Source organism: Hemicordylus capensis, chromosome 6, assembly GCF_027244095.1.
Source record: "Hemicordylus capensis ecotype Gifberg chromosome 6, rHemCap1.1.pri, whole genome shotgun sequence".
Classification (NCBI taxonomy): Eukaryota; Metazoa; Chordata; class Lepidosauria; order Squamata; family Cordylidae; genus Hemicordylus; species Hemicordylus capensis.
Window position 1 is genome coordinate 47658948 of NC_069662.1, and position 14350 is coordinate 47673297.

Below are 14350 nucleotides of genomic sequence, written 5' to 3' on the forward strand. Positions count from 1 at the left end.
GTTGCATGGGAGTAAGGCAAGGAGGAATGCTGCCGCCTCAAAATCATTCCAGAAAAAGGGAGCGCCGGCGGGGGGACATTTCATTAAAAGCCAGGCTAAAAAGATGGGTCTTTAAGGCTCTCCTGAAGGCTTCCAAGAAAGATAATCCATTCATATCTGGGGGGGAGCGTGTTCCACAACCTAGGGGCAACAACAGAGAAGGCCCCATCCCAGGTCACCACCAGATGCATCCAAAGTCAGACCCCTCTTGATGATCTCAATGAGTGGTGAGGATCTTGTAGAGAAAGGCGCTCTCTCAGGTAACCCGGACCTAAGCCATTCAGGGATTTTAAGGTAATAACCAGCACTTTGTACTTTGCCCAGAAACATATCGGCAGCTAGTGTAACTGTTTAAGATTGGTCAGGATACCCCAGAGACCAGTCTGAGTGCTGCATTTTGGACTAGCTGAAGTTTCCAAAATATGTACAAAGGCAGCCCTACATAGAGTGCATTTCAGTAGTCTGACCTGGTGGTTACCAGTTGGCACCATTTTCTAATGTTGACAAGGAGAAATAGATTTGGGTGTCATCAGCATCCTGATAACACCAAGCACCAAATCCCCCATTGACCTCACGCAGCGGTTTCTTGTAGATGTTAAAAAGCCCTGGGGGACTCCACAATAGCTCCCATTTTGAAGAGCAACTGTCTGTCAGGTGTCCCCATTTGAAATCTACCTGAGACATAGGAGTGGAATCACTGTAAAACAGTGCCTCCCATCCCCAAATCCCTCAGGCTGATACCATGGTTGATGGTATCAAAAGCCACAGAGAGATCCAAAAGAACCAACAGAGTCACACTTCCTCTGTCATTCCCTGGTGAAGGTCATCTATCAGGCCAATCAAGGCCATCTCAACCCCATTGATTGATTATGTAAACCGCCCAGAGATGTTAGTTTTGGGCGGTATAAAAATATGTTAAATAAATAAGTGCAGTCCAGTTAGTGTCGACTGTTAGTGACCACAAATATAGATTATCTCCAGGATAATTTGTCTTCAACTTGGCCTTTAAGGTCTTCCAGTGGTGCATGCATTCATTGCTGTCATCATCGAGTCCATCCACCTTGCTGCTGGTCATCCTCTTCTTCTCTTTCCTTCAACTTTTCCCAGCATTATGGACTTCTCAAGGGAGCTGTGTCTTCGCATAATGTGTCCGAAGTACATTTGTGCCTCAGCGGGATCTAAAATTAACTGAGCGGACATCAGAAAATTTGTGAGTGCATGCATGGGCGCATGCCTTAGAGAGAACAGTGGTGAGAAGAACAACAGGTAAATTGATTTAGTTTTGATTTTAATGGTTAGTTTATTTTAATTGTTTTTATTTTGATGTAAACCACCCTGAGCCATTTTTGGAAGGGTGGCAGATATAGATCCAACCAAACAACCAAACAACAAATAAATGGAGTCAACTGAGTTCTCGTGTTATGCTGTGGTGGGTTGGGGTCTTGGAGTGGGTGTGGGAGGTGTGAGAGAGCAAGAGAGTGTGGTGCTGCTGGGCAGGGGTGCCCTTCCCAGAAACGTGGGCAGAGGTGCACGTTGCCACGGACCTTGGGGATCTTGTCCATGGCCTCCTGTCTCTGGGGGCCTCCAGATGTTCTGGGGGGGCCTCCCCAGAGCCCCACCACTGGCCAATGCCTGCCCCACCACTGCCTGCATGAGGGTGAGGGCAAGTTAAATCTTTTAGAACATAGGAACATAGGAAGCTGCCATATACTGAGTCAGATGATAGTTCCATCTAGCTCAGTATTGTCTTCACAGACTGGCAGTGGCTTCTCCAAGGTTGCAGGCAGGAATCTCTCTCAGCCCTATCTTGGAGATGCCAGGGAAGGAACATGGAGCCTAGATGCTCTTTCCAGAGCGGCTCCATCCCCTAAGGGGAATATCCAGGGGCATAGCTAGGGGAGAAGGGGCCCGTGTTCATCCCTCTCTCTGGCGGCCCCCCAGAGTGAGGGAGATAATGAAGAAAATAGGGAGGGATGGAGCTAGAGGGCCCTCAGGAGCTGGGGGCCCGTGTTCTTTGAACCCTTTCGCTCAATTATAGCTACGCCCCTGGGAATATCTTACAGCTCTCACACTTCTGGTCTCCCTTTCGTATGCAACCAGGGCGGATCCTGCTTAGCTTAAGGGGACAAGTCATGTTTGCTACCACAAGACCAGCTCTCTTCCCATAGACCAGCTCTCTGAAAAACGTTTTTCAACCACCTCTGCGTGACGGGCATGGTAGCAGAAACGGGGTGGATGGCGGGGTATGGACCAAGGCGGGGGAGGCGGAGGCAAGAGCTCCTTCCCTGAGACTGCCTGCCACCCAAATGATAGGTCGGGCCATTTTCAGCGCCTTTAGGGGCTCTCTGTGCATGCGCGCAGAGGCCCGAAATAAGCCGAAAATGGGCTGACCTGACATTTGGGCTGCAGGTGGACTCAGGGAAGGAGCTCTTGCCACCTTCTCTTGCTGCCTCCCTTCTCTTGCTGCCTCCCTTCTCTTGCCGCCTCCCCCACCTCAGTCTGCACCCTGCCGGCCGTGCCCTTTTCCCACATCCTCTCTGCACAGCAGTGGCTGAAAATTATTTTAAATAAAATATTTATCTTGCCCCCCCCCAAGCCCTTCAGGTCCGTGCTCCAAAATTACCTAGGTGTGCCACAGCATGTGGGATGGGAATATGTTAAGTTGCATGTTGAAATGTTTCTCCTAATGCATATTTGCATAAATATACTTGTTTTACATCCTTACATTCATGTGAGTTCAGTTGCTGTTGGGGCTCTCAAGATACCCATGTGTTAAAAATACTGCATGTGTCATGGTGTATGTCTGTGTAGGGGGATGATGCTTAACTTGCAGGGTGGATGAGCAAAGTAGGGATGTGCACGAACTGGTTTGTGCACTCCCGGGAGGTGGTGGGGAGATGCCCTTACCTGCCCTGCTACTTTCCCCCTGCTGGCACTCTCCCCAAAAGCGTTCGTGCAGCGTACCTGCTTGCAGCCCCGTCCCGGTGAACATTGTACTGGAAATGGTCAATGCGTGTACGTATGGCACGCAGTGCTTTGGCCATTTCCAGTACTACATTCATTGGGGCTGCAAGCAGGTATACTGCAGCCCCGCACTGACACTTTTGGGGAGAGCGCCGGTGGGGAGAAGGCAGCAGGGCAGTAAGGACACCCTCCCTGCCCCTTAAAGGATCCCCGCCTCCGAACCGGCTTGAACGTGCGACTTCTGAACTGGTTTGGTGTTCCAGAAAAGGAGTGCTGAACCGGTTCTTGCACATCCCTAGTGCAATGGCCTCTGGGTCCATAATTACTCTTGGCTCCATAATTACCTAGGTGCACTTCTGCTCAGAGTAGTGAAAAGAAACAACATTTCCAGTGCCCCTTTGATATCCTCCTGGTTAGAGAGTGTTCTCCTGCTTGCAACTTTTGCATCAAGATCAATTAATCTTTTGAAGGGACAGAGAGAAAATGAAAAGACTAGGAGGAGGAGAAGGCTTCTTTCTCTAAATACCATCTGGAAATATCTTTGGTTAGGGAAATAGGCAAGCAGTTGCCCAGATATTAAAATAGTTTGTGTTGGCATCCTAGCAAACTAATTCTGTGCAGAGCTTCTGCAAAGGCATTTTGACATATTATTCCAGCCCTTGTGCCAGAATTCTTGTATTCCACTCCAAAATAATCTGAATTCAAACGCCAGGGAGCCATAATTTGGCCATCAGCATTTATTATGCCATTTAATTCACTTGCTTTACATCTGCATAATTAATGCTCAGTTAAAAAAAACACACCACTTTTTACACAGAAGATATTTTCACACTTCTGGTGCACCCACAAGGACTAGAAACTTGTTTGTAACCCAAACTGAAAGCTTATATTCAAAGGATGTACGATTCCACTTCAGACAGACACAGCATGTGGATTCATAGAATATTATATCACTTCTTACAAATATGGTCCTATCACACTCTTCTTCTTTGGAATCATAGATGCCAAACACTCTTAATTAACGCATGCATTCCCAGTGTCAAAACCCTGCATTGTTCACCCTTTGGCTGGCATATCAGCGGCTGCTGCTCTTGCCTCCTGCGTCTGAGAGAGGAAGGACAGGGTGACTTTCACAACCAGCTGTGCATCCAGTGCCAGGGGCTGGCAGCCCCAATTCCCAGCACAAACAATAACCACGAGCCTTGAGGGGACAAGGTTAGCTACTTGCTAAAGGAGAGTGCAAGGGGGTGTGATGAATATCATCTTGAATTGTGGATTACCAATTCCCTCTCTGCCAAAATCTTGCACTCCCATACAAGACTTACAGTTTAGCAGAGGCATATCTAGGGAAAATACCGCCTAGGGCAAGCACTGAAATTGCACCCCCTGTTCAAACATCTGACACCCATCTTTCAGATAACTTTACCATAATATCAGCTCAAAAATACAAGTCAAGCTCGTTAATCTTTTAATATTTCAAAAACTATTTAGCAGTGGATGTAGCCAGACCAAAATATGCTGGAAAACTACAAATTTCAGTATGCTGGGGATCATGAAACACTCAAATACTATGTGGAGGTGTACTTGGAAAACTAAACAGAAGTGTCTGTCTAATTCTCTACTATGCATTGTAGCATCACTATTACATAAGTTTTAAAAATAAATGGAGAATTTGGCTTTTCCCAGATACTCTGAAAATAATTAAAGGATATGCAGAGTAAGAACATAAGAACAGCCCGGCTGGATCAGGCCCAAGGCCTATCTAGTCCAGCATCCTGTTTCGCACAGTGGCCCACCAGATGCTGCTGGAAGCCACAGGCAGGAGTTGAGGGCGTGCCCTCTCTCCTGCCATTACTCCCCTGCAACTGGTACTCAGAGGCATCCTGACTTTGAGGCTGGAGGTGGCCCACAGCCCTGCGACTGGTAGCCATTGATAGACCTCTCCTCCATGAGTAAACTGTGTCACTGCTTGGAATATATTCTAGTATTTCAGGAAGACAGTTAAAATGAGAGAAAGAGAGCAAGAAACTCCCAGTGGGCCTAAATACTAAGGATTTCACACTGATTCAGAGACAAACTCACCATTAATGGCTATATTATGAAGATATCACATTTAACTCACTTATCACAAGAAGCAAAGTAAGAGCAAATTGATACAATCCTAGCTCATAAGCTTCAGCTCAGTATTCACAAGCCCTGATTCTCTGTACATAGTGCCAAACTAAATATGTGTACAGTGACTTATATTATATATATTTTTAAATTACATATAGCCCCTTCGGGGGGCTTCCTAAAGGCCATGTGTGTGTGGGGGGGTCTGCAAAGGTTCCCCCTCCCCCTGCTGGCCTCTAGGGCCTCGCAGGGACCATTTGAGCATGTGTGGTGGCCATTTTTTAAAATAATTTTTTTTAAATGGCCGCTGAAAACAAAATGGCCACCGTGCATGCTCAAATGTCCTCTGTGAGGCCTGGCATGGCCTAGGGCCTCACAGAGGCCATTTGAGCATATGCAATGGCCATTTTGTTTCTAGTGGCCATTTTTTTTTAATTTTTAAAAATGGTGCTCCCCTTCAAGTGGCGCCCGGGGCACGTGCCCTTCCTGCCCTACCCTAGATACGCCCCTGCAGTTTAGGCAGGACTGCACAACGTCATCCCTCCAACTGTTGTTGGACTGCAACTCCCATCATCTCTCATCACAGGCCACTGTGACTGAGAATGATGGGATCATGGAAGTTATAGTCCAACAAAAGCTGGCTGGCCAAAGTTGTGCAGCCCTGGTTAAGGAGGAGGAGACATAAGGGAATGCTATCTCCTGGTCATTTCTTGGCTTTGCCATCTCTGGTGAAGAGGAGATGAGAGCTGGTCTTGTGGTAGCAAGCATGACTTGTCCCCTTAGCTAAACAGGGTCTGCCCTGGTTGCATATTAATGGGAGACTTGATGTTTGAGCACTGTAAAGATATTCCCCTTAGGGGATGGAGCCGCTCTGGGAAGAGCATCTAGGTTCCAAGTTCCTTCCCTGGCATCTCCAAGGTAGGGCTGAGAGAGATTCCTGCCTGCAACCTTGGAGATGCTGCTGCTGGTCTGTGTAGACAATACTGAGCAAGATGGACCTATGGTCTGACTCAGTGTATGGCAGCTTCCTATGTCCCTATCTCTGAGTTATCTCGCAGTATTGCAAAGGCCAATAGTCACTCAGTGCATGTTCTGATTCCAGTCCTGGCCCAGCAGCACTATACGTCATCCTCAGGCAGTTGCCGGGGCCCCAGGATTGTGCCTAGTGGCCACTCTGAGTCCCTGTTTTTTGTTTTAAAGTTTGTTAGCACTCTTTAGAGCATTGGGCAACTCCCATGTTTCCCCTGACAACTCTTGGGAATTATTCCACATTGCCAATTCCTAGAAGCTCCCAAGCAATCCTGGAGGGTAGGCAATCCTAGTCTAAAGTAAAGGTAAAGTGTGCCGTCAAGTCGATTTAGACTCCTGGTGCCCACAGAGCCCCGTGGTTTTCTTTTGGTAGAATACAGGAAGGGTTTCCCATTGCCTCCTTCCGCGCAGTGTGAGATGATGCTTTTCAGCATCTTCCTATATCACTGCTGTCCAATATAGTACCAGAGGGGATTTAAACCAGCAACTTTCCACTTGTTAGTTAAGCATTTCCCACTTAAGGTGAGTAATCCTACTGCGCTACTTAAGGTGACTACTGCGCCACTTAAGGTGACTAATCCTAGTCTAGGCCCTTGCAGTATGTACACCCTCGCTTCACACACACTCTGCCTACCATATTGGGATGTTTTGCTTGTAATGAATAAAGAGAGGGATGCAAGGCATGGCAGAAGGGCTGTGGAAGGACTTGCAATGGCAAGTACCTCTTTCCACTATCTCCTTTCCCTTGGGGTAAGGTCAGTTGAGAAATAAGCAAAGCCATCCTGGGTGTGCTGCTTTACAGTCTTTCTTTCTTTCTTTCTTTCTTTCTTTCTTTCTTTCTTTCTTTCTTTCTTTCTTTCTTTCTTTCTTTCTTTCTTTCTTCAACCTCCCACCCTGTCCAGTCCAAGTTACCTGGCTTTTTTCCAATAAAATGAAGGGTATCAGGCCTCAAGGCATTGGGTGGGGTCTGGTCTCTCTCACTCTCTAATTCCTGCTGATGAGGCTTCCCCCCCACCCGCCACCTGCTAAGGTAAGGCCTCTAGAATTCCTGGCCTGGATTCAATCTATTCACCTGGAGCAGAGCTTATGTTTTCCCAGGCTCTCTTATGAATGGGGAGCAGGGAGGGTGGGGGAATATCATTGCCAGTTTTGCTCCTGGCAAGCTTTCTGTGGCTTTAACAACTTCGTGTCAGTCAGAAATCCAGCAGCTTAACTTTTTCTGGCATAGCAATGCAGGAACAAATCTTTACCTGCTAAAATTCTGCCTCTTATGCAGGTTTTGAAAGCACCAGAGTTTGTGGGGGTGGGGACTGAGGAGATTTTGTTAAGATGTTTTTTTACACTTCAGAGGGTAGAAAGTTACACCAGTAAATGCTCTTAAGCTATCTGGATGTGGACATGGCCAGTTATCCAGTGGGGGATAAGCCCATCATCTGCTCTTTCTTTCAGGCCATTAACAGATGCAAGAGAGGCAGCTATTCAGCAGCTGAAGTGCTCCTATTACTGCATCTGCATCCCAAATGCAGCACCTATTTAATTTAAACTTGTTGTGCAGTACAGGTAGGAAAACCAAATGCTGCTCTCTTGACTTCTCTCCATACCAACTATGATTTGCTTGTTCACTTCTGAATGTGGTTGTATATTTTGAAGAATATATGTTGAAACTAGTAAATAATTTGTTTGGTTTTATTAACACAAGAGATGCTACAGAGGTGTTGGGTTGATTAGCTCAGGTGTTTAAGAGCAACAGATTAAGCTTTCCCCATGCTTGGAATAGCTGAATATCAAATATTATTTCTTTCATTCCAAGCTGCAGGGGAGTCTTGGCAGAAGATGAGGAAAATGTTGTGGCAGTTTGATAAAACCAAACTTTTCTTGGTGTAGTCACTCTGCATATGCTTGGGACAATCCCATTACTGAGCATATGAAGCTGTCTTATACAGAGTTGGACCCATTGAGGGTTTTCCAGCCCAGTATTACCTACTCTGATTGCCAAGGACTCTCCAAGGTCCCTGGGCATTTCCTGACGGTTTTTCATCAAGAAACCCTTCTTGTTGTGGGAATTTTATGGAGGATCCAGATTACATCCTGTGAGCGATTTGCAATACTCCCATAAAACATCAATGTCTTTTCAGACCTCATTTGTGACTTGAAAACACTAGTGGAACAACTTATACAATAAGGAAAGGTGTAGACAGACCATGGAGCAATGTGAGCAAGAGTGGTTTTCTTTGTAGGTGTTGATGTATCTGAGGTCTGGCTCTTAAGGGCACGGCACACCCCATCCCACCCACACCTAAGTGCCTTTATCACTATGCCACTTTACTTTCATTAATTGCCTTTTGCAATTCTTTTCTTTCTTTCTTTTTTCTTTTTTGGTAAGGCTAGTTTTATGTATTTATTGAATTTATATACTGCCTAATATAAAATATCTAGGCAGTGTACAGAATTAAAAACATAATACAAAATATAAACATTTATAATTCATAAAGATAAAAATCATAATAGATAACACATTAAACACATCACTGTTACAATCTTTAATCATTTTTATTTTTAAAAATAAACGCCTGTTCCCTTTCATGTTTACTCAGATGTAAACCTCACCATTGTTAATGGGACTTTCTCACAATAAAGGAAGGAGTTTGGGGGAAAGAACTAGCATCAAAAACGTTATTCCCCTCTGGAGTGCTCTGATTGTGATTTAAATGGCAAAAAGTCAAGTCTCAACACTTAAAACTTTAGAGTGTGGCTGCACAGAACATGTAAGAGCTATTCCTCTTACATGTCAGATATCATGGTCTCAGAAGGTTCTACCATGCATACAGGTTTCATCCCATTCTACAAAAGAAAATGTAAAAACATTATGGGATGGGCTTACCACAGACTTTAAGAGCCATCTTTAAAGAAACCCTCACACCTGTCTGCCTGAAAATTTGATGGTATAATGCCTTCAAAAGAAGGCATTATACCTGAAATGTTCATTCAATTCTGTCTAGAAATAAACAGGTTATAGGCATTTTAGTGATTTCTTATTCTAGAGAAACATTTTAGTGAAGATAATTTTATCAGTATTACAATGATCTTGCGCAATATTGCTTATTCCACCCCACCAAAGTAATTTAAAGGGCACAAGAACAACAATTTAACATAAAATGTAGAAAAACAAAAGGGATGAAATGGTGGTCTCAACAGTTTTTGCATGTTTACGTAGAAGAAAGTTCTACTGTGTTCACTTGGGCTTACTCCTAGGAAAGTGTGGATAGCACTGCAGCCAAATAATTAAAGAACAATCTGGCAGAAGGAAAGGAGACTGATGCATGGGATTTCAGGAAGTGATTAATTAAGTTAAAATGTCCAAAGAACCAGGAGACATCTACAACCATACCAAGCCTTGTTTATTTTGTTCCTTCCACTCTAAGTCTTCACAGGAGTCCTAGCAGAAGCGTGGCAAATGCTACAGCAGTTTGATAAACTGGAAGTGAATGGCAATATAATTTAATTTTGAGGTCCCAGTGAGGACAGTGGGAAGCAGAGGAAGGATGGAGGAGGGAAAGACAACCAACTGACATTGTCCCCCTCCTTATGTGGATGGAAAATAGTGTCATGAGTATATAAAATAAGAGTGAGAACTGTTGCTGCGTGTGGAAGCTCTGTTTCTCTTCTGCATGCAGTTCAATATGGAAACCTGAAGAAGTAAACACAGGTAAGTTCACCATCTGGAAGGGCCCAGAAAAAAGTGTTTGCCTGTTCAGTCCTCTGTTGCCTGAGATCCTTTGAAATTGGAGGTGCGAGGGCTTGAACCTTGCAGTGTGGAGCTGTTCCCTCTTCCTGGTTTTCATTATTACAGTTGTTGCACATGTTCCAGGGCTGAGCATGTCACAGAGTGTAGCATAGAAAACCAGTTCCAGGACCCCTACCCTGACTCAAATTAAGTTTTGCCATGGAAAAGCACTCTAGAGATAATAAATAAAGTCTTCTGTTTATTGTGCGTTATTTCTTCATGACGCAAGTGCCTGCTTGGTTCTCCATCTCATCCAGTTATTTTTCCCCTCCCATGATCCTTGGGAGATCTTTTTCATCCATATGACAATGGCTGCTCCATCCTTGTTCTATTAAGAACAGAAGACCTCCTGCAGTTTTTCTGGAGACATATCAAGGCCTCCCATATTTTTCATTTTTTATTGTTGTTTTTCTCTTTTTTAATCCCATCATGAAGTTGCAACTGAGTAAACATATTACACATTTTTCCTTAAGCTTCAGCTAGGACATTATTCCCCACCATCCCCATTTGTTTTCTCCTGCTAATTCATGCTCTGAGTCTGCAGAATGTGTTTTGTGCTGCCCAGTTGTTTGGGATATTGCTTGCATTTTGGGGCTTGCAGGGCAGAAAGTGAGAGGAGGGGGGATGTTTTATAGGAAAAGCATCACCAGAAGCCAACCTGGGCAGGTAGGATGGTTGGATGTCCCTCCCACATAATGTGTGTGAGAGAATAGTTATTTACATAGATGTCTATCCTGCTTTTCTGCCTGAACAGGCACCCAAGGTGGCCGACAGTAAGACAATTACAATAAATACACAATAAGCATAACTTAGCAAAAATAAAACAAAAAGCCTCTGGGGATGACAATTATGCAAAATGTCTACTCACCAGGCCACAGGTATTACATCTACTGCTGCTATAGCCCTTTCAGTTACTGCTCTCTGTAGGTTCTATGGAGACCAGAGAGAGTAGTCAACCCCACCCCAAGCTATTTAGCAAACGTGGATCATTTAGCACAAGATGTTTCTGTCCCTAGGGGGTACTGCATTTTCTCACCTGGGCAGTCTGCAGCTCCCAAATGACCTATGAGGTCTCTGGGGGATAAAGATGGGAAATAGCCACTCCCCAGGTATTAAATTAATGTTTTCTGGGCTGTCAAATGCTGAAAGATTTTTGGAAGATGAGGTGACTTGCCTTTTAAATAAATAATATTCTTAATCCCTTTATTTAAAATAATTTTAAAAGCTTTTGAATCCTCATAAGAGCCTTTTGGAGATATTGAAAGAAGTATAACATAATCTACAGTTCAGTAAAAATTACCATTCAGGGATCAAATATCTTCCTTATTAATTACCATAATACATCTGAACCAGAATAACTTGTCATCGTTTATTAAAATTGTCCTTGACTAGTCAACTAAGGCTCCAGTTGATTAATCTACTGTTGAAAGCTGGAAACACTATTATATTGTTCTCCCTATGCAATATGCACACTCTCAGGTAGTAGAAAGTTCAAGGTAATCTTTGCAGGATGGAAGATTGAGTCACTGGCACGCCAAACTATCTGCTGCTCCTGAGCACCACCATGCTAAGTGGCCAAAAAAGTAGTACTGTATCTCTCCATAAGACTGATGCTACCCATTATCACTGGGAGAGCCCTTGGCATTCTGTCAGGTGACCTTAGCAACCACCAGAACTTCACTTTGCACATTATAAACTCTAAAAGCTGCTCTACAAATTTAGCTGCATGGCCCAACTGGATGTGAGGCTAAGTGTACAGCTGTTGTTGTAAACACAAGCCACACATTTAGGTGTCTCCCCCCCCCTCCTCTTCTATAACATCTATGGAAATGTAGCTGTCTCTGAACATCATAATGATCTGTCTTTCCTGTCAGTCTGCATCATTAGCTGTTGCTTGTGAGGAAACATAGACATGTGGAGAAGGAGGTGGAAGCTAGAGGCATGACTCCCATGCCTTAAGTGTTATGAGTTTAGTCCAGCGCAACTAATCAAATTGATGAAGGCTATGCTGCTGTTTAACTTCCTACCTGTACATTTTATTGCATGCCTGTGCCCATCTGCTCACCCCCTGCCTTATATTGTCTCTGTGGAATCTAGGGATGTGCACAGAACCACGGCTGGGAGGTTTGATGCCGGCGAGGGTGCCGCTTTAAGGGCGGGGGAGGTTACATGTACCTCTCCCGCCACTCCACCCGCTCCACCCCACCGGTGCTCATTACCGGTAAAAACCTTTGGGGCAGCAGCATACCTCTGCATGCGCACCCGGGGCTTCTGGCCACTTCCAGCCGAGGAGGGGGAAGGGGCGGCAGGGAGGTATGCTGCTGCCCCGAAGGTTTTTACCGGTAATGAGTGCCGGCGGGGGAAAAGCGGCGGGAGGGGTAAGTGCACCCTCCCCCGCCCTTAAAGCGGAACCCTGCCGGCGTCGAACTTTGAACCGGCCCCATGTTCAGACCTGTTCAGGGGTCCGTAAAAGGGCCTCCGAACAGGTTCGTCCACATCCCTAGTGGAATGCTCACCTGGTTTCAGTCTACTAGCTGCCTTGATTACAGACTTCCACCTACCACCATCTGGAACTGCATGAAGTTCTGCCTTGCAGGCTCTGATCCTGATCCAACTTAGGACCAGACCATCTGCAATCCTTGACAGTTAGCCATTATATTGTACCTAATGTGGGGTTGATTACAACAGCAATGAAGGCACCACTGAGAGAACTTAAAGGCCAAGTGGAAGACAAATCATCCTGGAAAGAATCTATCTACTTGACTGCACTTAATCAATCAATGTGGGGTTACAGTAAAGACTACTAGCTTGCCTACTCTTTTGTGAAGCAGATCCAGGCAGATCATTGGCTGATAATCCAGGAGGCCAGAGGATGTTTCTGAATGGAGTGTAAATGACCCTCATGGGGAAAGCCATCAGAGCCTTGTAAAATGGTGCATACCCACATACACTGGACAGGGAGGGATTTATGTGAGAATGCAAGCTGTCTCCTCCTCCCCTCTGCCCTGCAGCCACGCAGTGTATGTAGGCGGTGGTGGTGGGGGGCACTGAAAAGAAACAGAATGTTTAGATAGCTTCTGTGTGACATAGAAAGAAATAGACTGAATTTGGGAGAGGCTGGAATGAAGAAGCTGGGTAGAAAGCTGAAGTACCGAAGTGTACAAAGTTTTCTCTCTGGGAATCTGATGTAATCTATTGCTGTTCGTAGGAGTGCTCTGCTATTTAAACTATCATATATATCTCACATTTCTATTCTGCCAAATCATGCAGTTTCAAGGTCAGCAAAATAATCTAACACTCAACTTGTATAGCTATCTTCTATGTATATAATTATCTAAGGCATACCCGTGGCTAATCCTGTGCATGGCAGCTCTCCCGAGAGTTGAGCAGAAGCACCGTGGTAATTGGGCAGTGGAGATTCCATATGCAGATAGGGGGGAGGAGCCTGTGATGGTTAAGGTCAGTTGGAATGCAACTGTTACTAGTCGGAAGATGCTCTTGATTGTAGAGGAGATGAATCCTCTCTAATAAAATGCTTGGTGTCCGTCCGTGGACAACCAAGCGTGTTTCCGTGCCTCCCTCGGCCGTTCTGGGCATGCGCAGAGCGCATACCCAGAACGGCCGAGGCAGAACGGAGACAGATAAAAGGCGGCCATGTTTTTGACTCTGTCCGGCCGTGGGGAGGGCAGATGCGGCTTCAGCAGCCGCTTGGAGACAGAGGCGGCGGCAGGACTAGATCACCCGCAGGCAGCAAGGACAGATGCGGCTTCAGCAGCCGCTTGAAGACAGAGGTAGTGGCGGAACCCAAACACCCGTGGGCGGCATTTCCAAAACATTCAGCGGAGCAGCCAAGCGGCTGCGAGAGCCGCTGGGAGTCAGAGGCGGAAGTGACGGCTCCAGGACCGCCATGAAGAGTGTAGAGGCGGCACTTTAAGAATATGAGAAACCGCGGCGAAAGCCGGGAAGAGGCGGCGGGGGAAGCCGGCCGAGGTGGCGGCGGAGCCACCGCCAAGGCCTGGCGGCGCCGCCAGAGCCGGGCGGGGGGGGAGAATTTGGGGACCTTGCCCGGCTGGGGAAACCGTCCGCAGCATGGAGCCTGGCGGCGGCGGTGACAATTGGTGGTTGCGGGGGCCAGACACGGAGGCAAGTCGGTGGGGGGGGGAGGAAGGTGGGAGGTGGGGAAGGTGCTAGCGCCCGTTATTACAACGGGCCTGATAACACTAGTCTATCTATAAAATGATAGTGGGCTGCAGTCTGTGAAGAAAGGGGGCTGCAGCTTGGCCAGTAGGTGCCAGCAATGCTTTAGTGACAACCAAGAGGGGTGAAGGGGTTGGAGTAAAGGGATGAAGGAGTGACCAGAAGGGGTGAGGGGGATGGAAGCAACCAGGAGGAGCAGCAGGAGTGCGGCTCAGGTGAGGGTGG